This window comes from Cynocephalus volans, chromosome 8 (genome assembly GCF_027409185.1).
Source record: "Cynocephalus volans isolate mCynVol1 chromosome 8, mCynVol1.pri, whole genome shotgun sequence".
NCBI classification, from domain to species: Eukaryota; Metazoa; Chordata; class Mammalia; order Dermoptera; family Cynocephalidae; genus Cynocephalus; species Cynocephalus volans.
In genome coordinates this window covers 67,851,482-67,878,737 of record NC_084467.1, presented here as the reverse complement: position 1 = coordinate 67,878,737, position 27,256 = coordinate 67,851,482, and the positions used below count along the sequence as shown (strand labels likewise).

The 27,256-nt window shown below is 36.7% G+C and overlaps 1 pseudogene; it reads left to right on the top strand.

Annotated features, from left to right (window-relative positions):
* Positions 1 to 11,115: 11,115 nt before the first annotated feature.
* On the top strand, positions 11,116 to 15,284 carry LOC134384177 (E3 ubiquitin-protein ligase RNFT1-like; annotated as a pseudogene).
* Positions 15,285 to 27,256: the final 11,972 nt, after the last annotated feature.

Sequence of the window (27,256 nt, the reverse complement as noted above, 5' to 3'; positions counted from 1 at the left end):
TCTGAAGCAGATACTGGATGCCATATAAGCCAGCAAGGATTCAACTAAAATTAACAAATTGCTAGAGGCCTAGCATGTGTCATAATGTGGATATAGAACTCCTGGGAGCCACAAACACAAGAGGGATCTTCCGGAGTATTTTCCATGAATCTCGTTTGGCTGGGAGCACAGAGGGAGACCTGAGAAAGCCTTTCTTAAGGTGCAGACCTGAGGAAGGGACAGTGACCTCTGTGGAAAAGGCACAAAGCCCTGTTTATATCCTCCCTATCTCTCTGACAGAGAAATTGGGGGATAGTGTGGGAGCCTGCAATTAACTCAAGTCCCCACAATAAAGGCCTAGCAAAAGAGTATGTACACCCATTTCTAGATGTCTGCCTTTTCATCAAATGTTTTGAATTGAATGAAAATAGAAGCACACAATATCAAAATTTGTGGTATGCAGCTAAAATAGCACTTAAAAGGAAATTGGAGCATTAAATGCTTATGTTAGAAAATAAGAAAATTCTCAAATGAATGATCAAAGTCTGTGCCTTAACAAAGAGAGAAAAATAATGAGTGAAGTAAACCCAAAGCAAGCAGAAAGGAAAAAATAAGAATAAGAGCAGAAATCAACAAAATTGAAAACAGAAAATCAATTTTAAGAATCAATAAAACAAAAAGCTAATCTTTAGAAAAGACCAATAAAAGTGTCAAACTCCTAGCCATACTGAACAAGAAAAGAAGGGAGAAGACACAAATTACAAAATATCAAGAATAAAAAAGAAGAAATAAAAAAGAAAAAAGAAAAAGAAGATATCACTATAGACTCTACAGAGAATAAAAAGAATAATAGGAGAATATTATGAAAAACTCCACAACTGCAAATTCAACAACTTAGATAAAATAGACAAATTCCTTGAAAGTCACAGAGCCAAAGCACACTCAGGAGAAAATAGCTAACCTGACTAATCCTACATCTAGTGGACTTAATCTACACTTGCTGATCACTGTACCTGCAATGTTTTCCCCCCAGATCTTTATAATCACCACTCAGCTCAAGGGAGATTAGACCTTCTCTGACCTGTCTAATTAAAGTAGCCACCTTTCCCCAATCACTAGATATCACATAAATTTTATTATTGATATGGATTAAATTGTGTCCCCAAGTTTTATGTATCAGAAGCTTGGTCCTTTCTGTGATAGTATTAAGAGGGTGGAAAATCCTACTGGGGCCTTGGAGAGGTGATTGGATTGTGAAGACTGCATCCTTGTGAATGGATTGATCCATTCTTGGAATAACAGCAGTGGTTTTGAGGGCTTTAAAAGGAGAGTGAATGAGGAGGTTATTCTCTCTCTCCGCTTCTGCCATCGCACAATGTGATACCCTGTGTCATTGAAGCCACCACCAAGGAAGACCCTCACCTGATGTGTTCCGTAGACTTTGGACTTCCCAGCCTCCAAAATTGTAAACAATAAATTTTGCTTTCTTACAAAGTACCCACTTCCAGGTATTTGGTTATAAGCAACAGAAATGGATTAATACAATTATATAGTCTTCAAAGTGTTTATACCACATAAAATTATCTTGTTTACTTGTTATGTATTTGTGGTTTGTCTCCCTACTTTGTCTTATTCATCAGTGTATCCACAGGACTTAGCACAGTGCTTGGAATGTCACAGTTGCTCAGTGAATACTTTTTTGAATAAATTAAATGAATGGTACTTCACTAATGCAGGCCTTTCCTATCAGTCACTAGTTTGTCTGGAATAAGGCAGGCCCATTTGGGGTGCAGACCTCAACAGCCCAGCCTCTAAATCTAAAAGCCCCCAAGCTGATGACTCCTTTACTTTGCATTTATCTGATTGTTCTCCCATCCAAAAGAGTAAAGAAGTCAACTAAGTTCAACAAATCTGCACTAAAGCACCGACTAGAAAACAGAAGCAAACAAAACTTTCTTCTGTTTAAATGTCTAAAAGTGCAGTAGAACAGCTTTTCCCCTCCCTGCTTCCCACCGATAGTATATATTAACACATTCAATCATCATAACAACCCAGAGGATTGGGTATTATTACAATGACTGTTTTATAAATGAGGAAACTGCGGCATGGGGAGTTTAAGTCGCACAGCTATTAATTGTAGAGCCAGACTTAAAATCCTGGCTGTCTAGCTCCAGAGACTGGGCTCATAAACTTTACACTAAAGTGCCTGCACTAAGGGGTAGATGCCCTGCCTGAAAGATCCGCACTTCCCACCCCACCCTTCCTTTCATCCTGCTTGGCCAATCACCCAAGCCAGAGACTGAGAAGACTAAGAGGCAAATCCCTGGGGACACATTAAAGAGTCCAAAGGGCCATTGGGGTGGGGGCTCGGGGGTGATAATCAATAGAGAGAGGGTCCAAAAGAGGGAGAAGAAGGTTTTTCCCTGATGTCCATAATAGGGATCACTACATGGAATGACCTTGACTGTCTAGAATGAAAAACTCACTCTCTTTAAGAAGCTGGCTACATCAAATCAAGCACAGCAACCGTTCTACAGCTGGACCAACCCCCTGGTTGGAAGATATGACAACGCAAAATACAGTACAGTGCTGTGTTTTTGTTTTTGTTTTTGTTTTTTTTACCTTCTTTTCAAAAGTTTCTTAAATGATTGACTGGCCAAGGTAGCATTGTTAATAACAGGCTGTAACAAACCCCCTTCCACAAAAAGGACAGAGTCCTGGGTCACATACAGTAAGAGGTCCTGCAAGAAGCTCAGCAGATTGGAGCACATTGCGCAAAGCTCTCCTGATTCCAGCCTCCTCATAATAATTAGAAACAGGGAGCCTTTTTATTTTCATTGTGAATGTCTCACACAGTTTTTAGTTTACCCTCCAAGGGATATTTTTCCCAAGAGGAAAAAAAACTAATTCAGAGTTTTTTTTCTTTTTTTCTGCCAAAGTTGTTCCCTCCAATAAAAAACACAACTTTGTCCAGCTAAAAGGACAAAAATTAACTTAAAAAAAAAAGTAGGTCACCTGAAAAGCCTAATTCCTCGAGTAAATTAGGTGAGGCATCTTGACTCCTAATACACAAAATATAGTGTCTTGAAAGATGTAATAACTCATTCACATCAGGTTTAGGAATATTGCCCTCATAACCAATAAGCCCTTCAGGGAAACTTAACTAACTATGCAGCTTTCTTACAAAAAGAAATCTGCTCTTCATCAATTCCAAATACTCACGTCTCTGACCTCAGTGTTTCTCAGTCTACGTGATCCCACCCCTTTCTAAAGCAAATATTTTCAGTGCTCCCTGCCTTGGGTTGAATGTCCTCCCAAAATTTAATTCCTACTGTTGAGGGTGGGAAATCCTATTATGGTAATTGCAAAGTGGGGCCTTGAAGAGGTGATTAGATTGTAGGACCATGACATAGTGAATGTATTAATAATGGCAGTCATGGGTATGTTTCTGGGAGCTTTAAAAAGAGAGTACATGAGGAACTATCTCTGCTCTCTCTGCTCTGCCACTTTTGCAATGTGATATCCTGCCATCACTGAAGTCACCACCAAAGAAAGACTTCACCACATGTATTCACTGGATTTTGGATTTGCAGCCTTTGAAACTATAAGCAATAAATTTTGTTTTTTAAAAAATAACAGTTCCAAGTATTTTGTTAGAAGCAACACAAATGGACTAATACATTCTCTTTACTGCCCTAAAATAAATTTATAAAAAATCATAACCTGCATACACATATAATTTTTGTAATTTATTTTGAATTGAAACATAATTAATTATACATATTTATGGGGTAGAGAGTTGACTATCAGTATCTGTGTACAGTATGTGATGATCAAATTAACATTCTTGGCATGTTCATCGTTACAAATCACAATTATTCTTTGTGTCCATTACCCAGTTACTCCCTAGCACCCTCCCCCTTTCCCATCTCTGGTAACCTCATTTCTGTTTTCTTCTCTTCAAAGTTCAAAATATTGTGATTGTTGTATCTTTCTTTCTCTTCTTATTTATTTTTTTAAGCTCCCACATACAAGTGAGGACATGCAGTATTTCTCTTGCTGTGCCTGGTTTATTTCACTAAATATAATTTTCTCTAAGTTCATCCATGTTGCTGTGAATGGCAGTATTTCATTCTTTTCTTTGGCAGAGTAGTAATCCATTGTGTATATATACCATATTTTCCTTATCCAGTCATCCAACAATGGACACTTAGGTTGGTTCCAACTCTTGGCTATTGTAAAGAGAACTCTAATAAAGATGGGAGCACAAGTGTGCTCAACCTTCATGATTTCCACTCCTTTGGGCATATACCCAGCAGTGGGATTGCTGGGTCATATGGCAGTTCTATCTGTAGTTATCTGAGGAACTGCCATACCATTTTCCATAATAGCTGCACCAATTTACAGTCCCACCAACAGTGGAGGAGGGTTGCCCTTTCTCCACATCCTTGTTAGCTTTTGTCATTCTCTGTCTTTTTGATAATAGCCAGTCCAACTGGAGTGAGATGATATCTCAGTGTGTTTTTGATTTGCATTTCCTGGATGCTTAGTGATGGTGAGCATTTTTTCATGTGTCTATTGGCCAATCCTACATCTTGCCTGGAGAAATGCCTATTCAGCTCCTTTGCCCATTTTTTAACTGGGTTACTTTTCTTTTTACTGTTGTTTGAGTTCCTTGTATGTTCTGGATATTAATCCTTTTCAGATGCATAGTTTGCAAATATTTTCTCCCACTCTGTAGATTATCTTTTCACTCTGTTGTTTCCTTTGCTGTGCAGAAGCTTTTTAGTTTGATACAATCCCATTTGTTTATTTTTCCTTAGTTGCCTGTGTTTGTGGGGTCGTAATCATAAAGTCTTTGCCCTGAAGTGTTTTGCCTATGTTTTCTTTTTGGAGTTTTATGGTTTCAGGGCTTATATTTAAGTCTCTAATCCATTTTGAGTTGATTTTGGTATATGGAAGAGGTACAAGTCTAGCTTCATTCTTCTAAATGTGGGTGTCCAATATTCCCAGCACTATGTATCGAAAAGGCAATTTTTTCCCCAATGTATGTTCTCAGTGCCTTTGTCAAAGATCAGTTGGCTGTTGGTATATGGATTTATTTCTGGGTTCTTATTCTGTTCCATTGGTCCAAGTGTCTGTTTATGCCAGTACCATGCTGTTTTGGTTACTATAGCTTTGTAGTATAATTTGAAGTCAGGTAATGTTATGCCTCTGGCTTTATTTTTTTTTTTTTTTTTTTCTCTCAGGATTGCTTTGGCTATTCAAAGTCTTTTGTTTTTCCACATAAATGTTCGGATTGTTTTTTCTATTTCTGTGAAGAATGTCATTGGTATTTATGGGGAGTGTGCTGAATCTGTAGATCACTTTGGGTACTGTGGACATTTTCACAATGTTAATTCTTCCAACCCAAGAGCATGAAATGTCTTTCCATCTTTTTGTGTCCTCTTTAATTTCTTACAGTGGTAATTTTTACTTCTTGTTATAGAGATCTTTCACATCCCTGGTTAACTTTACTCTTAGGTATTTTGTGTGTGTGTGTGATTATTATAAATGGGATAGCTCTCTTGATTTCTTTTCTCCTAGTATGTTGTTGGAGTGTAAAAATGCTATTGAATTTTGCATGTTGATTTTGTATCCTGAAACTTTACTGAAATCATTTGTCAACTCTAAGAGGTGGGTTCTTCTACATATAGGATCATGTCATCTGCAAACAGGGACAGTTCGACTTCATCTTTTCTAGTCTGGATACCCTTTATTTTTTCTCTTGCATGATTGTCTGGCCAGTACTTCCAATACTATGTTAAATAGGAGTGTTAAGAGTGGGCATCCTTGTCTTGTTCCTATTCTGAAGGGAAAAGCTTTTAACTTTTCCACATTCAGGATGATATTGGCAGTGGGTTTGTCATATATGGCTTGTATTGTGTTGAGATACTTTCCTTCTATAATTAATTTGCTTACAGTCTTTATCATGAAGGGATGTTGAATACTGTCAAATGCTTTTTCAGTGTCTATTGATATAACCATATGGTTTTTGTCCTTGATTTTGTTGATGTGGTGTATCACATTTACTGACTTGCATATATTGAACCATCATTGCATCCCTGGGATGAATCTCATTTGATTATGGTTTATAATCTTTTGATGTGTTTTGCTGTATTCTATTTGTTAATTTTTTAATTGAGGATTTTTGCATCTATGTCCATCAAAGATATTAGCCTATAGTTTTGGTTTTTTGTTGTATCTTTGGTTTTGGTATCAGGGTGATGTTTGCCTCATGGACTGAGTTTGGGAGAATGGCCTCTGTTTCAATTTTCTGGAAGAGTTTGAAGAGAATTGGTATTAATTTCTCTTTAAAGGTCTGGTAGAATTCAGGAGTAAAGCCATCTGGTCCTAGGCTTTTCTTTTTGGGAGAGTGCTGGTTACTGCTTCAATCTCATTGCTCATTATTAATCTGTTCAGGTTTTCTATCTGCTTCATTCAGTCTTGGTAGTTTCTATGTGTCCAGAAATTTGTCCATTTCCTCCAGGTTTTCAAATTTGTTGGTGTACAGTTGTTTATAATAGTCTTTAATGATTCTTTGTATTTCTGTGGTATCGGTTGTAATATCTCCTTTTCACTTCTAATTTTTGTTATTTGTTTCTTCTCTCTTCTTTTTTTAGTTACCCTAGCTAATGGTTTGTCTATTTTGTTTATTTTCTCAGAAAACCAACTTTTTGTTTCAGTGATCTTTTGTATCTTTTGGGGGTGTGTGGGAGGGTTCTATCTCATTTAGTTCTTCTCTGATCTTAATTATTTCCTTCCATCTACTAACTTTGGTATTGGATTGTTCTTGTTTTTCTAGTTCTTTGAGGTGTAGTGTTAGGTTGTTTATTTGTAATCTTTCTATTCTTTTGATGTAAGCATTTATTGCAATAAACTTCCCTTTTAGTACTGTTTTGCAGTATCCCATAGGTTTGGGTATGATGTGTCTTTATTTTCATTAGTTTCAAGAAATGTTCTGATTTCCTGTTTAAATTCTTCCAGAACTCAAATGTCATTCAGGATAATGTTGTTAAACTTCCATGTGTTTGTGTAGTTTCCAAAGTTCTGCTTGTTATTGATTTCTAGTTTTAATTCATTGTGGTCTGAAAAGATACTTGAAATTATCTCGGTTTTTTATAATTTTTTGAGACTTCATTTGTGACCTAACATGTGGTCTATCCTGGAGAATGTTCCATGTGCTGATGAGAAGAATGTATATTCTGTGGTTGTTGAATGAAATGTTCTGTAGCTGTCTGCCAAGTCCAGTTGGTCTAACGTGTGGTTTAAATCTTGTGTTTCTCTGTTGATTGTTTGCCTAAATGATCTGTCCAATGTTGAGAAAGGGGTGTTCAGGTCCCCAACTGTCATGGTAGTTGGGTCTATTTCTTTCTTTAGATCTAATATTGTTTCATTTATATGTATGGGTGCTCTGATGTTGGGTGCATAAATATTTATGATTCTTATGTCTTCTTGTCTCTTTTTATGTCTCTTTTTATGGTTTTTGGTTTAAAGTCTATTTTATCCAATATAAGAATTGCTACTCCTGCTCATTTTCAGTTTCTGTTTGCATGGTCTTACTTTTTTCATCCTTTCACTCTTGGTCTGCATGTGTCTTTACAGGTGAGGTGAGTGTCTTGAAGACAGCATATAGTTGGGTCTATGTTTTTAATCCAATAAATCAGTCTGTGTCTTTTGAGTGGGGAGTTTAATCCATTTACATAAGGAGTTATTATTGAAAGTGTTGGCTTACTCCTGGCATTTTATTGATTTTTGTTTGGATGTTTCAAATATCTTTTGTTCCTTTCTTTTCATTTTATTGTTTGTCTTCCATGTGTGTTGGTTTTTAGAGGTGGTTAGATAAAGCTTCTTTCTCTTTATTGTTTGCATTTTTGTTGTACTAGTGGATTTTGTTTTTTCTTGTGTGTTCATGGTAGTAATTATTCCAGATGCAGTACTCCCTTGATTTCTTTTGGGGCTGGTCGTGTGGTGGTGAACTCCCACAGTTTTTGTTTGCCTGGGAAATATAGTATTTCTCCCTCATTTCTGAAGGATAGCTATGCTGAGTATAGTATTCTTGGCTGCCAATTTTTTTCTTTTAGTATTTTGAATATATCATCTAATTCTCTTCTGGCCTTTTGGTTTTCTGATAAGAAGTCTTCTGTTAGTCTGATGAGGGCTCCCTTATAGGTGGCTTGATGCTTTTCTCTTGCTGCTTTTAAGATTCTCTCTTTGTCTTTGAACTTTGCCAATCTGACTATAATGTGTCTTGGAGAGGACCTTTTGGATTGAATCTGTTTGGGGATCTTTGAGCCTCCTGGATCTGAAGGTCCATATCTCTCTCTGTACCTGGGAAGTTTCCACTATTATTTCATTGAATATGTTTTCCAATGCCTTTTTTTTTTTTTTCTTTTTTTTTTCCTCCCCTTCTGGAACACCCATGCTTTGGATGTTTGTGCACTTCAGTTTGTCTGCTAGCTCTCTTAGATTTTCTTCATTTTTTAAAAAATTCTTTTTGTTTTTGTTTTTGTTTTGTCCACCTAGGTTATTTCGAAAAGACTGTCTTCAAGATGAGAAATTCTTTCTTCTGCTTGTTCTAGCCTGCTGTTTAAGCTCTTGCTTGTGTTTTTTATTTCATTGAATGGATCCTTCAACTCCACAAACTTTGCTACATTCTTTTTTAGGGCATTAATCTTTGTACATTTCTTCCTTCAGGCACTGGATACTTTTTCTCATTTTGTTGTGTCATCTAACTGAGTCTTCTCATATCTCATTGAATTTCCTTAAGACTGTTGCTTGAAATTCCTTTTCAGTCATTTCAAGGACTTCCTGCTCTATATGGGCTGGTTCATGAAAATTATTATATTCCTTTAGTGGTGGTGTCATATTTTCTTATTTTTTTTCATATCTCTAGTATCTCTATGTTGGTGTCTAGTCATCTGGTAAAGCAATTGCCCTTTCTAGTACTCTGGAGTGGGCTTTGAGGGCAGGGAGTTCCTCCTGTAGATGTGTTTTATAATGACAGTTGAGTGGGGTGTTTTAGTATTGGTTCCAGGTAGATGCAGTAGTGTAGCTTCCATGTAGGTACTTTGGCCAAATTCAGTGTTGGAACTGCATGAGAGTACCTTGGTGACCTAGTCCCTGGAGCACTTAATAATTCCTTGCTGAGGTTGGAGACACTGTGTTGGTTCTCCAGGTCATGAGCAAGCTCTTGAGTTCTTTGGAATAGCATGTCAGAGCCCTGACACTCTTTGTTTATGGTGGGTGATCTCAGGACGGCCTGTTGGCACCCTAGCTAACTCCCTCTGAGCCCTGATGGGTGCACTGGTGTATGCTGGTACTTCTCAATTTGAATGGGTGCATCTGGGTAGGTTTTCTCTTTCCTTTTTCCTACAGGCAGAGGTTCTTCTTGGGACCTTGCTTCCCTGGGTTGGGGGATGGGTTGGTGGTGACTGGAAAATTTCTTCCTTACTCTATTTGAATATCCTGGGTTTCTGTACTTTTGTGGGGGTTCCACATGTGTCTCTCTCCTGATGAAGGCAGTCCTGTGGGCTGAACACATACCTCCCTTCCCCAGGTGTGCTATCACATATGGCAGTGTAATTCTCCCTGTGGGTTGGGCCACTGGGTCTTGGGTGTGTGCTCACTCACCTCTTTCCCTGGGCTCCACTGGTGACTCTCCTATCTCAATGAGTCATCAGTGGGCTGCCTGTGAGGCAGCGGTGGCTGATGCTGTGGCAGTGAGCGGCCCTTGCAGTGGCAATTGCTATGGCACTGGCTGTCACGGACCACTCATTCAGCACTGGTGTCTGTGGCAGTGATGGGGAGTGCTGCTGCTGATGAGGCAACAAGTCACACTGGTGCTTCCAGTGGCAGAGCTAGCTGCTGGGGTGGGGCCACTTTCTGGGGGTGTATTTCTCTTTCTGTGCCTAGCTTATTTCACTTAACATAATTTTCTTCAAGTTCATTCATGTTGCGGCAAATGGTAGAACTTTATTTTATGGCTTAGTATTCCATTGTGTATATATACCACATTTTCCTTACTCAGTCATCTGTCGATGGACATTTAGGTTAGTTCCTTATCTTGGTTATTGTTAATAGAGCAGCAATAAACATGGGAGTGCAGGTATCCCTTCAACATGATGATTTCCATTCTTTTGTGTATGTATCCAGTAGTGGGACTGCTGGATCATATGGTAGTTCTATCTGTAGTTGTTTGAGAAACCTCCATACTGTTTTCCATAATGGCTGCTCCTATTTACAGTCCCACCAACAGTGTAGAAATGTTCCCCTTTCTCTGCATCCTCATCAGCATTTGTCTTTCTGTCTTTTTGATAATAGCCAGTCTAACTGGGGTGATATGATATCTCAATGAGGTTTTGATTTACATTTCCCTGATGATTAGTGATGTTGAGCATTTTTTCATGTGCCTGTTGGCCATCTGTGTGTCTTGCTTTGAGAAATGTCTATTCAATTCCTTTGCCCATTTTTGATAGGATTATTTGCTTTTTACTGTTAAATTGTATATTCTGGATATTAATTCCTTGTCAGATGCATAGTTTGCAAATATTTTCTCCCAGTATGTATGTTATCTTTTCTCTGTGTTGATTGTTTTCTTTGCTGTCCAGAAGATTTTTGGTCTGACATAGTACCATTTATTTTTTATTTTGTTGTCTGTGCTTTTGGCCTTTGCTTTTGAAATTTTTGATCAGTCCTATATCATGAAGTGTTTCTCCTATGTTTTCTTCTAGGAGTTTTACAGTTTCAGGTCTCATATTTAAGTCTTTAATCCATTTTGAGTTGATTTTATTATGTGGCAAGTGGTATGGGTCTAGTTTCATTCTTCTACATATGGATATCCAGTTTTCACTACTCAGTTTCACCTGGGTGAATTTGAACAATCCCTTAACCTGCCTAATCACTAGTTCTTCCTCCGTAAAAGGGAGAAAATTATGTCTTTACAGTAGGACCACAAATTTAACTCACACCCAACTCAGAAATGTCTTGATTTTATTTAAACTAATCTGGCATTTCTCCCAAGCCCCGCTTTGCTGGTTACATACAGCAGTTTCAGCCTCCTGGGAAGGAGATCAAATGGGGCAATGGAGAAGCAAGATGCCTATTGCCTCATTTGGGCTCACAGGTGAGATTCTTTCTGACCAGGTGAGGCTGTAAAGAGAAAGTAGGGAGGTGGAGTCAGTAGCCACAAATCACCAGCAGCCTTGAGGTGGGATTGGTGTCCAGCTCTGAAAAGGTGAAGCAGTTCTAGGCCTCCTACCTGTAACTAGGCCCCTGCTTACTCCCACCAAAGAAACTGCCTGAGAGACAAAAAAGTAAGTAAGGTACGGCATGCCCTAGCCACGGTGAACATAGCAAACAGCCGTAAATGCAGCCCATGCAGAGGCAAAAATGTAATTAACGCATTTTTACTTTACTTTTAACATAAGTAGTTACAGAAGCTGTAGAAAATAAAGATGCGGAAAAAAGGGAGGAAAAGAGCAGACTATATATGTATATAAGTGTGTTCATATGCAAAATGCTATATTAGAATCTGCTTTTCTTCAATTATCAGTATATATACATCAATGAGATCATGTGAATAAATGCATCATCTTCAATTTTATAGACCTAGCTTTTTAATCAATCCCATGTTTTGGGATATCCAAATTTTTTTTTGTTGTTGTTACTTCCTAGAGAGTCATGAAGCCCCAGTTCAATATATATTGAGTAACAGAGACAAGTCAGACAGACGGAAATCAGAATATCAGCCTTAGTTTTTGGTTTTTTATAAAAGCAGGATGAATGACATGGCTCACATAAGCAGCCCAATGAGCTTCCTAACACAGTACCTGGAATTAAACAGAGTTTCCCGCACAGGCACAGGCAGAGCTGGAAGACGGCAGGCCTCCCTGATGGAGGGAGGCCTTACCCATAAAAGCTCCACTTGGCAGGGAGCCCACAAGAGCACAGGCCCTCTGCAGGCAGACAGACCCCAAAATAGAGGAGTGGAGGGAGCAGAGCTCTGACTCATCGACTAAACACGTTTTCTCCTGGATAGGACTGTGTGGTGGGAGAGGATCCAAAGGTATCACAGAAGTGGCTGTCCCAGCCTGAGACGTGGAGAAGGGGATCAGACCCCCTTCCCTCAACCAGGCACACCACGCCAGCGCCCCGGGGCCTGCCCAGTGACTCGGGGTATGGAGCCAGGGATCGGACACTCACCACAACCAGGCACACTGCCAGCACCAAGGAGCATGCCAAAATCATCCCCTCCATGTGGGTGGCCCACCACAGCTAACACGATATCCATGGCTGCCGTGAAGGCAGCTAGAGGCCACAACCACCATGCAGATGGTCCGCCAGCCACTGGAGTGCATTGACACAAGAAGAGTCACCAGCAGACATAAAGAAAGGAGGAGGATGTCTCTCCCCACAGAGCCCATTTCAGAGTGATAGAAGAGGCATCTGCTCTATGATAATATTGAGGAACCTGATCATGCCTCTGAGCATTGGACAGATCATTTGGGCAGCAAATCAACAGAGTAGCCATTATTCTTTCAAGGGGAGAGAAGTAATCTATGGTAATTAGAGGGGGTAGGGGGGAGGGAAAAGGGGATGGGGAGGGATTGGACAAGGGGCATAAAGAATAATTACGATTTGTAACAATATATATGGTAGTAATATTGATTTGATCAACACATCTCAATGTTGAACCCCAAAAATATGTATCATCAATTTTGATTCAATAAAAATTAAGTTTAAAAAAAAAAAAACTAAAAAGAAAAAAAAAGAAGTGGCTATCCCTCCACAGAGAAACAGAGTGCCAGGCAAAAGGAGGTACCAGTTACCCACCCAGAGCCAGTTTATGAACAGGTTACAGTGAATATCTCTTCATTTATACCTTTGTGCATTTCTCTTATTATTTTCTTAGAGCAAATTTCTAGAAGTGGGATTCCAGAGTCAAAGCTTCTAACTACAGACAAAGACAACGGATTTACACTCCCAACAGCAATGGATGAAAGTGCCCATTTCTTCGAACTCTTTGCTATTACAATAGGTTAAAATTATATCTCATTATTGTTTTGGTTTGCGTTTCTTCACTCGTGAGGTTAAAATGTTTCCATATATTTATTGACAATTTCTGTTTCTTCTTTTCTGATTCCTTTGATATGCCTTTGCCCATTTCTCTAGTGAGACGTTCATTTATTCTTATTCATTTGTAACATGCAAAAATATTTAAGCGAGTCTTTCTTCTTAACCTTAGAATTGTGATGCCATCGGACGGCGGTTAGAATCATAAGCCTAACAAAACATGACACTGGTGTTGAGTGTGATCATTTCCATATTTATTAAAACTTTTACTTATACCAAAACAACCTATTTGAAGAAGAGACAGACTTTTAGAAAAGGTCACCCACAGCCCACAGGAGTGTTTAGAGTTAATATCTTCCGATATCAAGTTTATACACTTTTATTCCAAATTTTTAAAAATTGAATGATTATTGATCCAGAAATTTCTAATAAAGAAATCCTTATAGATGTACTTTATTTCAAGAATACTTTGAACATGTAAATCTGAAGTATGGGGTTAAAAAAAAAAAAAAAAAAAACCTCAGAGAGTAATTACTTGTTCTCTTTATTAAAAGACCACCATCAGAAACCTCAGGTATAAGCTACTGACCGAGGTAAGCTGTTAAAACAATCTAACTCATAGAGACATATAATTAACAGATAGTAGCCAGGATGTTGTTCCAGGATTTACCAAGGAGAGCAACTTTATAGTTTTAAGTATTAAAATTGACCCCTGACAAACAGAATATTCTTAAGGAAATTTTTATGGATTATTCAATAATATTTTTGCAAGATGTCTTAAAGTAATAGATATTGAACAAATTCTAGTGAACAATACTTTGGCAAAAATGTCCTTTCAAAATCTACTAAATCATTACATTTCCAGAATTCCTGCTACGATGCATTATCTTTATATTTCTCTCTAAGACTAAGTTCTCACTAAGTATATCAACGCCTGTGAGATCCCTCATCACCCTTCACCATTCATTAATTCAATAAACAGTATACTTGGTTACAGTATTCTTAGCAGGATCTTCTGTTCTCTTTCATTCCCAGTCACTTTATTACAGCTTAATCTTTTTAAATCCTACTTTGGATCACTCAAGCTTCTTTTTTTTTTTTTTTTTTTTTTTTTTTTTTTGTCATTTTTTCGTGACCGGCACTCAGCCAGTGAGTGCATGGTCATTCCTACATAGGATCCGAACCCGCAGTGGGAGCGTCGCCGCGCTCCCAGTGCCGCACTCTACCGAGTGCGCCACGGGCTCGGCCCCACTCAAGCTTCTAAAAAGTACTTTGGGGCCGAGCCATGGCGCACTCGGGAGAGTGGGCGCTGGGAGCGCAGCGACGCTCCCGCCGTGGGTTCGGATCCTATATATAGGACTGGCCAGTGCACTCACTGGCTGAGTGCCGGCCACGAAAAAGACAAAATAAAAAATAAAAAAATTAAAAATTAAAAAATTTTAAAAAAAATAAATAAAAATAAAAATAAAAAGTACTTTGGGGCCGAGCCCGTGGCGCACTCGGGAGAGTGCAGCGCTGGGAGCGCGGCGACGCTGCCGCCGGGGATTCGGATCCTATGTAGGAATGGCCGGTGCACTCACTGGCTGAGTGCCGGTCACGAAAAAGACAAAAATAAATAAATAAATAAAAAGTACTTTGGATTACTGAAATTACAGATTTCACTCTGAAGTTCCTATTATAGGCTCAAAAGAACTTACTTTATTAGTGCTTACTTTCATCATGCCTTTTAAATCCAAAGGTTACTGCTATATGCTCTTAGAAGAATTATGTCAGTATTACTGAATTTTGTTCCCATACCAGTGTGATTTCATTACCTTATTGGCTGTGGGGAGCTTGGTAATTATAACTAGACAGATTCTTGGGATATTGCTGGATTTATTCTACCTCATTTTAAAACTTTAAAAATTTTTTGGACATCTGAGAATTTTCAGGTAGGTTTTTGTAAATTTGTTTTACACCACCAAGTTATGGAGTGACTTGTTCAGATGTGGATATTTGTTCAATATGTCAAGCTGAATTTCAGAAGCCTATTCTTCCCATCTGCTGGCATATATTTTCCAAAGAGTACATTACCTTGTGGTTTAACATAAAAAAAACATGTCCAACTGTGCAGAACTGTGTTTTCAGACCATATACAGAAATGGAAAGACTTCATCACACCTTCAAATATATTAAGTCCTATAAACTATTAAGACCACTAAACACTAATTTCCTTTGGTTTCAATGACGACTGATAAAAACATCGGGATAGATTTTCAGTGTTACAAGTAAGATAAGTGTTCCCAAATATTTTTAGGATAGATATTAGAATAAGACTTAAGTGTATATTTCAATTTTTAAAGGATTAAATGAATGAAAAAGCACTGTCTTTTTAAAAATTATAGGTAATGTTCAACCAAATGTGCATTTTAACAACATCTATTCTATCCTAATTACTCAACAGATGATTGCAGTATAAAATCATAAATATGTTTTCTTCTTAATGTTACCAAAACAGCTACTGGATAACCAGCACTAGTGGTTTTAGAGAAATTCAGGTATTTTTTTCTGACATTGTTTTTAGAATATTTTTCATGCTTTTTTAATAACATTTTTAAATAATCTGTTACAGATTTTGTTAATTTTATCCAAAAGTAGAATTTTCTTCAGCTTCAACTTCTTTTATAATTTCTATTCTCATAAATTCTTAAAATTTTCATAAAATCTGCATTTTAATAAAGGTTCTATATTTTACCTATAACAATCAGATTTTCTAAGTGAATAATTTACTGTGGATGATATATTTTAATATTGTATTACTCTCTGTAACATGATTAACAATGATCACAATTAAGAAGTATCAGTAATACTTGGTAATTAGTATTACCACTTGTAGCACCTTGTATGTACATGATGGATGTTCAATAAGTATTTTCTGAATGTTATAATTTTTAACCCAAAATCCACTTCCTGGAGACATTGACTCTACACACACCAGTAGTAACTGCAACCCACTCTTTGGTCCAGAGCTTAATTGTTGGGTGATGTATGATGTTTTCTCAGGAGATGAGGGAAATTTTTTAAGCAAATTCAGTAATAATGAACAGGGAAAGTAAAAATAGGGCTAAACCTTTGGTTCCAAACAGTGCCTAGTTGTATCACAAAAATTAAGACTGTCCAATAAGCTAATATCTTAGCTTCCTGATTAGAAGACATTGAAATCTCCAAGTCTTCTTTACTACAAAACAATCTATTATAAAAATGAATCTCTTTTAACTTTTAAAACATCATGTCAGGGGCCGAGCCCGTGGCGCACTCAGTAGAGTGCGGCGCTGGGAGCGCGGCGACGCTCCCGCTGCGGTTCGGATCCTATATAGGAATGACCGGTGCACTCACTGGCTGAGTGCCTGTCACGAAAACGACAAAAAAAAAAAAAAAAAAAAAAAAAAATCATGTCAGCATTCTCTCTTATACAATTCAGCAAGGAGAAAGTGGGCAGTTGCCTCCCTTTCTCATATCAATACCATTAGCAAATGGTATCGACATGAGGGCAGCTGGGTGGGGAGGAAATATTACTATAGATAATGTTCCCACACTCGTGCTGTAAGAGAGCTGGAAGCTAAAATACAGGGACAAATCAGCATTATTCAGTAGAGAATGGTCAAAGCCAAAAGAAGAAAAGATCAATGTTTATAAAATATTGAAGTACATCGAATTTGCTAACTAAAATCTGGAATATAATAAAGAAGGAAATATCCTTGAAGTTTAAGTGGGGACAAATTTAGGGTAAATAAAAATATGTACAAATTTTTTCTCAGTGGGATAAACTTTAGGTTTTTGTTAACTAACATACGAGCAGACAGGAATGAAAATATAAGGAGCTGAGGGCCAGCTCCCTCCACCCAGATGCGGGCAGGTGGCAGAGCGTGCCCGGCATCCTAGGGCGGGAGCCGGGGCAGCATCCCCCTCCAGGATACAAGCAAGGAGCACGCTGAAAATACCACTTCTTCGCGGGCGGCCCACCACAGCCACTGCTGCCGCCAAAGCAGCTTGATGACACAGCAGTGGCCACAGCTACCACACAGGCGGCCCACCACGTACTTGTGTGCTGCAGTGACACAAGGAGAGTCACCAACAGAGACCAGAAAAAGAGGATGTCTCTCTCCTCAAAGCCCACTCCAGAGTAATAGAAAAAGCAACTGCTATACCATGCACCTGCTTTATTTCTGATCTTAGTCATTTCTATCTTCTCTTTTTTTCTGGGTCAGTCTTAGATAAAGGTTTGCAAAATTTTTTGATCTTTTTAAAGAATCAAAAAAAAAAAAGACTGAAGTGGTCTACAAAGCACCATTAATGTAAATATTTTAATCCAATATTAACTGTACATAATTCTTTTAGGGTATGATAATTTTTATATATATGTATTGTATAACTTATTAAATCTGTAACTATCACTCATTTTCTTTGACAGATTTTGTTATGGGAGATTGAAATCAAGCTCAAAACTCATTTCTCAAAAAAAAAAAAAAAAAGTGCAAGGAAAAACAACAGCAAAAAATTACATTGCTTCTTAAGATGCCCTGGCCCCATGGGCAGAGGTCAGGATACTTGACTTCATCCATTTCTTCTGAGCTCAGTTCAGTGGTGCACGGGAGCTGGCTCACATGAGCTTGCACGAGCTGATTGTGTGTATCTCTCCCTGACTCCATGTTCAGTAACGTCACACTGATAGCATGAGTTTAGCTATGGTGAGCATATTTACACCATAGAACTAGGTGAATACTACAAACCATGGTTTATCAAATTTTTAGTCGTACACCTCTAGCCCAGTCTGTTAGAATAAGATATGGACAATATCAAGGACTGTCTTTTATGCCTGTGGTATTTAGTCTGTGGTTTTCTGACTACGTATACACTGTGAAAGAGAAATGAGAATTAACATGATTGGTTTATTGGTTATCTATTGCTGCATAACAAATTACCCTGAAATTTAGTGTCTTAACAATAAATATGTGTTGTCTCTCATAAATAAATAAATAAAGAGTAGGCTCAGGGAGGAAAAAAAACATATTTAGTGTTTTTAGTGAATTTAAAAATAAGCTCTTTGTATGTTTGAAAGTCCTCATAATCATTCTATTCCAGTCTTCTTTTTCCTCCTCTAATCTTTAATGGAATTAATGATTTTTCATATAGACACCCAAGAGGGCAATGTGAAGTCTTTTTTCTTTTTGGCGCCTGGCTGGTACAGAGAATGTACAATGTGAAGTCTTGATCCTCAAGGATATCAAACTCTAATAGCTTACTGGGGAAAAAATGTAAAATCCTTTGTTTTTTCTAATAAACTACACTATTTCCCAACAGTGTCGCTGAGGAAATGAACAGAAATGAGGAGTCTGTTAGATACAACCATCAGATCTGAGAACTACCACTGATTGATTTTGTTCTACCACTAATTCATTTTGTAACCTTGGTAAGCTTCTCAGTCTTTTCTGTGTGTGTGTTTTCCATAGTGCTTTTAGAAATACAGCACTATGTAAATAGAAAAAAAGAATAAAAATATAAATAAATCCATGGATTTAAAGTTTAAACTTCATAAAGTTTACTGATAATAGATTTTCGTGGAAGTGGTCCCCAATCTGTTGGGATCTGAGACCTGTTGGCCACTGCAGTGACTACAGGGACACCTTAAAGACATACACGCATGAAGCCTTGTCTATGGATTGTACAAATGATATGCCTAACACATATGAATTGCCATTTGACACAAACACAGATACTCTACTGATGAGTAATGGAATGACAGACAGTATGAGGAAGCCTGGCAGGATGATCTAGCAGAGACACCCTCCCATGGAAGAAGCTGTGAAAGGGAGGAAAAAGACTACTCCTCAGGGGGGCACATGATCCATGGAAGGGATCATGGTAGGAGCATGGGTTTTGAAAGGCCCTTAGAAGAAAGGGGTAGAACCAATGAGATGGCAAAAGGCTATGTGGGGAGCGACAGAACCTCTCAGATCTTCAGGAAAATTACCACAATCATAAAATTCTGTATATGGTTAAATTTTTTTGTAGGAAATGGTTAAGGGTGAGCTTCTGGATTTGACACAGGACTCATCCCAGACAACAAAAAAAAAAAAAAAGAGAGTCAAGCAAAACATGGGTAATTAGAGTGGGAAACTCAAAGAAACATGAGCAGCACTTTGCCTGCTATAGGCACTGGAAACAGAGTTCAAGCCAAATTTAATCTGATCTTGAGTGACATGGGGATCTTGGGCAATACCTTAGTTTCTTATATAAGTTCACTTAAAAATGTTCCTGAATCCTTAGAAGCTTTTTGCTATTATTTGTTTCCTCAATTGATGGAATAGTGCAAAGAAAAAGTTTTACATAGAAAAAAAAAAATCTTCATACCGTAAAAGTTAAGAACCACTATTTTCAGAGAATTAGCCTAGTGAGATTGATATCAAGAGACACACAAGGTTGTCAGCCTCATCAGAGAGGGAAGGCTGAGCTGAGTCCACTGCAGTCTTTCCTGAGAGCATCTACAGACTATGACATCCTGGCCCCAAGTGCTGTTAGATAAAGAGTTCTGCTCATAAGGAAGGCCCAGGATGGGCGTAAATGGTCAGAGCTTTCCTATCCATGCTCTACCTCATCGAATCCTCACAAAAGCCCTATATGGAAGTTAATAATATTATTCCAATAATAAAGATGAAGAAACTGAGACACAGAACTAACAACACACAAGCTAGTACAGTTCCCACCCCCCACTGCTGCCATCCAAAGTTTCAGTCTGACTTTTTTTGCTTTCTGCAGTTTCAGTTACCTGTGGTCAACCATGGTCCAAATGTATGACATGCAATAAGATATTTTGAGTGAGAGACCACATTCACATAACTTTTATTGCAGTATGTTTTTATAACTGTTTTATTTTATTATTAGTTGTTAATCTTTCACTGTGCCTAATTTATAAATTATGTGTACGAAAAAACATAGTGTACGTGAGGTTTGGTACTATCTGCGGTTTCAGTCATTCACTAGGGACCTTGGAAGGTATCCCCTGAAGATAAAGGGAATTACTGTAAATGCAAATGTTATATATATTACATTTAAAAATGAACCTTTCTCTTAATCTTTTCTTATTCTTATAGTAACTTTATAATTTATATACTTTACTAGTCTGGAATTTAATTCAAGTACCTTTTAGTCCCAAATATTTAACCTACAATTCCCTTTTAGCAATTAAGGATATCAGTTACAATTGTATCTCCTGCTTTCAAATTTAGTAATTGAAATTTTCCATTTAGGGCCGACCCCGTGGCTCACTCGGGAGAGTGCGGCGCTGGGAGCGCAGCAGCGCTCCAGCCGCGGGTTCGGACCCTATATAGGGATGGCCGGTGCGCTCACTGGCTGAGCGCGGTGCGGACAACAATCCCCTTACTGGTCACAAAAGAGACCAAAAAAAAGAAATTTTCCATTTAAATTAGATCTTAAACGTAGACTTTCAATTACTATGTCCTAGGGGAACACCTAAACTTACTAAGACATAAATTTGACATTATATCTTTCAGAGTTAAGCTCCTTTCTGATAAAAATCTTACTTATTATTCACATTTACTATACAGAAAAAGACAAGGGAAAAATGCCTAAGTGAGGAAAATGAGTACTGAGAAGGCAGAAAGGACAACTTAAATCAGGTGATGATAATCATTAACAAAATTACAAGCAGCAGCTAACAAAATGCCTGATGAAAAAACAAATCAAACTTTGGGGCTGTCACAATGATGTCTAAAGCAGATGACAATATCCACCTTCCAGTCCAGAGCCAAGGTTAGTTAGAGTTAGGGCTAGGTCTCAGGGTTAGGCCTCCCTGAGAGCAGGAATCATAGCCTTATGTTCCCAGCATGCGGTATTATGCAGACCTACATAATAGGTGCTCAATAAATTTTTGAAGCTAAAAAAGAATGGATATTTGTATAACAGTAATTTAGCAGAAAGGAATAGAAGGATAAAGAAAGGACATCACAGGATGTCCAGGCATGTGGTGTGGCTTGGTTACAGCCTTATTAGATACAGAGGCTGAGACTCCAAGACCTTATCTTTGGATTATCAATTGGCAAGTTCTCAAGGTCATATCCTTGCTCAGCCCAAGAAACACTTACATCCTTCCCCATGGCCATAGAACATAAAAAATTTGGATATTTAAGAACCCCTGATACATCCTCCACCCAGCTGGCTTTCTTTTTTTCCTAAAAAGCTAGTGAGTAACTTTTCGAGGTTAATTAGGGATAAATAATGTTCATTTCAGATTCTCCTTTTCTGCTATTTCTTTCTACCATCTTCAAATATTTGGCCTTTGTTTTTCAGCTTAACAAACCTTTTTTGAAACACACACACTAGGATTTACATCAGTCTCAGTTCTAATTAGAAACGCAAGGTCAGCTTCACTTTCTGTGTAGCATTATGGGAATTCTGATGCAATCAGAGGTCAGACACTCCTTCCAAGCCACAAGAATTCTAACATAGATATATAGAGAGCAATAAAGAAACCTTTCACTTCATGTAGCACATTTCCTGGGAAGCAACCAAAAAATTTTGCAATTGATACACGTAGAAACCAATTGAATAAAGCTGTCTCAAAGTTTTCGGAGCAAAAGCAGAACTCCTGGACCAGAACACAGGGTCCAGACCTTTGCATCGGAAAAAGTGCCCTGAGGTCCTCCAAACTCAATATTCTGTCTGAAAGAATGAGCAAGGCCAATTGTGTAGACACAGATTCAGCTAACAAGAACACAGATATAGAACAAGAGACTTCATTAAAATTGACGTGTGGTCAGAGAAGAATGAAAACCATTAACCCTGGGGTTAGATGTCACCCAGTAATTTTTCTAAACATTCTTACTAATGAAATCATAAAACCATATGAATTTAGGATTGGATGAAGCATTAATATATCATCTATATTCTAGAGCAAAACACTGCACCAGACAAATGACTATCCATATTTTGTTAATTCATTTCTAATGTTTAATGAAATGTATTTGAAGATGAGTGAAGAAAGACTGAATTGAGCATTTTTGAAGGTGCTGGCAATTTTACTTCCAACTTTAAAATAACTTTCCAAAAACCAAGGAAGTAAAGTATAAAATGTTTAGGAAGATAGTTATTTGGGAAATTCTGATAGGCAGGTGTTTTTTAAATGTTTAAGCATATGTTTTGAAACAGATTTTAGACAACAGAGGAAAAAAACAAGCAAAAAAGATTACCAGAAGGGAAAGGCTGGGAAATATCACATGTACACTACTTCTCTGTCAGATGTGAAAACCATAGTCCCAAAAGCATGTCCCTGCTGGTTCTAGTGGGGTCTCTGTCCCACTGTCATAGGTCAGTCCTTTGCTTCCTCAAGCTCTACTAAAGCAGACAAGAGGCATGTATTTTATCCTAACATTTTTCTATTGTTTTACAACAGCTAAATTTCCAAAGCTGACATCTTTTCCCCTGAAGTCCAAGACACTGTTTAAATAATGAGTTCCTAGATGCTTAATGTGTCCCAAACTTGTTATCTCTAGTCAGTCATTTAGTTCAATTATCTAATCCCTCTCATCTAAAACAGGACAAAAATGGCCCTAATGAGAATTTCTGGAGCATATGTGCTGTCTGCCTGGAGAACCAGCTCTAAAAATTATGTTACTTTTAACTCTAATAATTTATCATTTACATCTCTGAGATAAAACAAATCCTGAAAGAAAGAAAAAAAAAACACAGCTGTCATCTATGTAATCTTGATTTTCTGAAATACTCCAAATTTCATGTATTTAAATATAGTATTAAGTGTCTAATAAGAGATTTGGTTAAATAAATTGTACTATACACACAATGGGCAACCATGAAGCCATTTAAAAGATGTTGTGAAAGAACATGAAATGAAAAATGTCTGTAATATGTGGTTAGATTAGAGAACAGGGTCCAAAACACTATTAGATTTTAATCCTGATTTTGTAGGGAAAAAAGCAGAGAGAAGACAGTCAAATGTACACTAAAATAATAATTATAGTTATATTTGGATGATGAAATTTTGTGATTTTTATTTTAACTTTGAACTTTTCCATATTTGCTAATTTTTCTGTTAAAAAGTATTATTTTATTAAATAGATTAAAATAATTATAAAAAGAAAATACAGTCATTATCCATTCAGCAAAAGGAATCCTCAAAAAGTAAAAGTTGCAACATTTTCCATAATCTTCAGTATAAGCATCTTTTGCATGGTCTTTGAATTTGTTCTTGCCCCTTCATTATAGTCAAATCTGTATTATTTTGTGTTGCTGCATAACAATTTACCCCAAAACTTAGCAGCTTAAAACAACACACATTTATTATCTCAGTTTCAATGGGAAGTGAGGCTGGACACAGCTTATCTGGGCCCTCTGCTGCATCGTCTCTCCATCAAGGAATTGACCCAGAGTCTGCGGTCTCATCTAAAGATTCGACTGGGGAAGGATTGACTTCCCAAGTTCATTCAGTGATTGTTTGAAGCAATCAGTTCCTCACAAGCTGTTGGACTAAGGACCTCAGTTCCTTGATGGCTGCTGGCCCGAGGTTAGCCTCACCTCCTTGACAATATACCTCTCCCACATAGCAGCTTGCTTCATCGAAGCATACAAACTAAGGAGACAACAGAAAGGACCTGCTAACAAGGCAAAAGTCACAACACTTTGTAACCTAATCACAGAAGTGACATCACTTTTGCTATATTCTGTTGACCAGAACCAAGTCATTAAGTCTAGACCACACTCAAGGATAGAAGATTACACAAGGGCATGAATACCAGAAGATGGAGATCACTGCGGACCATCTTCAAAGTCTGCCTACCACATCATTCTTTCCAATTAGCCTTTTTAAAATTTCTCTGATATACCTTAGAATCAGTTTGCCTCTTTTACATCGCTCAATTTCTCTTCCTTCATAGTATACAAATTTATAAAAATAAATATAATAAAACCAAGTTTTCTGCTTTACACTTTAAGATTTGGGATAAAATAATTTAAAAATCATCGTTTCCTCATGATAAGTTGATCAATTTTTTTGTGTATATGTCTTTGAGGGATTTTGTATTTCTTTAATGGGGAAAAGAAAAATGTTTTTACCATGATATTTATAATACCAACAAGCTGTTTTTAAAACCTAAATTTTCAGTGTATATAAATTATGATATAGCAATCAGATGGAATAATATTTAATCATTAAAATCATGCTGTAGAAGACTACTTATAACATCAGAAATGCTTTCTATATTGTTAAATTAAAAAATCAGAGTCTAAAACAATATGTGGAGTATCGTTAAAATATATAAATAAACAGATAGGAATACTACTGGAAGTATGCACACCAAAATATTAACAGTGTTGACCTTTGGGTATTAAAATCTTAAGTGATTTTTCTTCCTCTTTACACTTTACCTTTTGGAATCTGAATACTTTACAAATTAATATATTTTTCATTCTCCCCTCTCAACAAAGCAATATCTAAAATTAATATATTTATTACTAATATGTAATTAATACATGTGACCAATATTATCCACAAATTTCTAATAGAATTTTGAGTAATCCTTAAAATACTAAACAATTATGAAATTCAAGTGATATAAATGATTTTTAAAAGATCCAGAACATTGGAGAACGTTACAATGATTGTTACAATGTTACATGATAAGAAAATATTATCTGTTAAGACTAAGAACAAAAGAGAGAAGGAATGCTTTAGAGTCCCTGATGAAATCACTTTAGGGTATGAGATGAATGGAGTATAAATTAATAAAGTTTTAAAAACAAAGTCTCTTTTTTTTCATGTACTATTTGAGTCTCTATAGTACTCAGGGAGATGCCTTTATAGCTCTAAATTCAATTTGTTAGTTTGTAAACATAAAATACAAGTTAGCATATAAAATTTGTCTACTTGTTATTTTAGATTACTTTTAAAATGTCCAATGGTATTTTTTAATTAATTTATTGAATTAAACCATACATTAAGCTTTTGTTATAAGTTAAGTTACTTGCTTTTGAATTTTCAGTAAACCAGTCTTCTTCCATTTTTGTCACATTATGGAAGGAGACAAAAAAAATTAAAACACAAAGCCCATCAACATTAAAACATCACCTACAAGATACTGGATATATTTCCATTAGGTGCCCTCAACAGCTTCCAGCAGATAGAACTCATTTGTTTAAAAAAATATTAATAACGAACAAAATAGAACATTTTTTAAAAATTAGAGAAACCTCCCAAAGCTACTGAATACAAAGCCATGTGAAATTGTCTAACCAATTGTTCTCAAAAACAATATTAATTTTATGATATTATTTGTGTCTCCATTTTGACATAGCCACTGTCTTCTTTTTAAATAATATTCTTTTTCTGATTACAGGAATAATGCATAATTGTTGTAGAGAATGTGGAAAATAGACAATGGTACGAGAAAGAACACAAAAGTCACCCACAATTGTACTACTCAGGTTTTACCATTTTTAATATTTATATTACCTTTCTTTCATATTTTTTACTAACAAAAGGGATCCTATTGAATATAAAGTTATGCGCCCTCCCTTTTCACTAAACATTTAATATTTTCTCATGACATCAAATGTCTTTCAAATACAGTATTCTAATGATATTCCATCCTGGTGTTTAACTTTGATCCAAATCTCTGTTCAAGTATTCAAAAATTTTTATATAGTTTTCCAGACTTTTTCTATTATATATAATTGTGTATCAGCCTCATGCTACATTTGTAAACTAGCTGATAAAATTTTAGCATGACGCATCTATGCTCTGCAACAGTTTCTATAAAACAGGAATTATCTTTTTCCAAAAGTTAAAAAACTCACACTTCCTAACTATCTGCTCATAGAGTAATTTGAAAGATGGGAGGGATTCCTCCATGGTTATTGAACTACTCAGGTTTTCTACTCAGGTTAAATCAATTTGGGTAATTTTTTTCCAGAAAATAATGTATTTTATCTATGGCTTACTGGTAAAAATTCCTTCTCAAATAAGGCAGGTTGTTGCTGAATATTCTAATTTTCAGCATACTTCAAGATTATTTAAATGGGAACGTGGGAGAAGACAAACCAGGCACTACTAACTAGCTGCCATGGTATTCAGAAATCTCTCCACCAGCTTTCAAAAACTAAATGTCTGCCTGGAAGTGCATCAACAGTAATAATACATAAATGTATTGAATATTTACTATGTTCCAGATACTGTGCTAAGTGCTTTAGCTATATTATCTGATGTAATCCTTAAAACAACCTCATAACAAGCAGATATTATTAATCCCATTTAAGAGATGAGGAAATGGAATATTGCAGAAGTAATTATCCAACACACAGATAATAGAGCTAGTTTAGTACCTAAGTCTACATGACGCCAACCTTTTCCTTAACCACGATGCAATACTGTCTCCCATCATGAGCCATTTTTCACTGCTGTTCTTCAACGTATTACTAAATTTGATATGTTTACAGACATTAACTATTTTTCTCACCCGTTGCAGATGGTCAAAGAATCTGAACTGAAAAAGAAAAAGGAATTTGACTCTATTAACATACAAAAGCCTTTAACACAATGTTGAAAGAGGCATAGGCTTTGAAAATCCAGACTTTTCTAAAAACTAAAAATATTATACATTCTACGTTTTTTTGCCAAAATTAAATTTTAAGTGCAGGGCTTGTTCTATAGTACATTAAACGATATAGCAGTTATATTCCCACTTACATTGCTGCCTTTATATCGTAGAGCCAAGAGATTTACAGCATCATGAATTTCTCAGTGTGTGGCATATTTAAAACATTACGTTATCTATGGTTTTTAAAACAAAAGTGAAAAATATCTATTAGGAGAATGGCCGGACTAGTGCCTCAACAATCAAACAATCGGGAATGGAATTATAATAATTAAGAGTCAGTGACTAAAATAATTAAAGGAGAGTAAACATTTATTTAGATCAGTTCTTAGAATAAATAAAGGAAAATATCACTATAGTTTAGCATTGCTTCTAAAATCCAATTTGGAAAGTAAATATGTAATTCAGTGGGAAGATTCTTTACATGGACACGACGGAGGCAAAAAAGCCATTTGCTCATTTAGATCAGTTAAAATCCTGTTCCTTAATATGATGTGTGTATA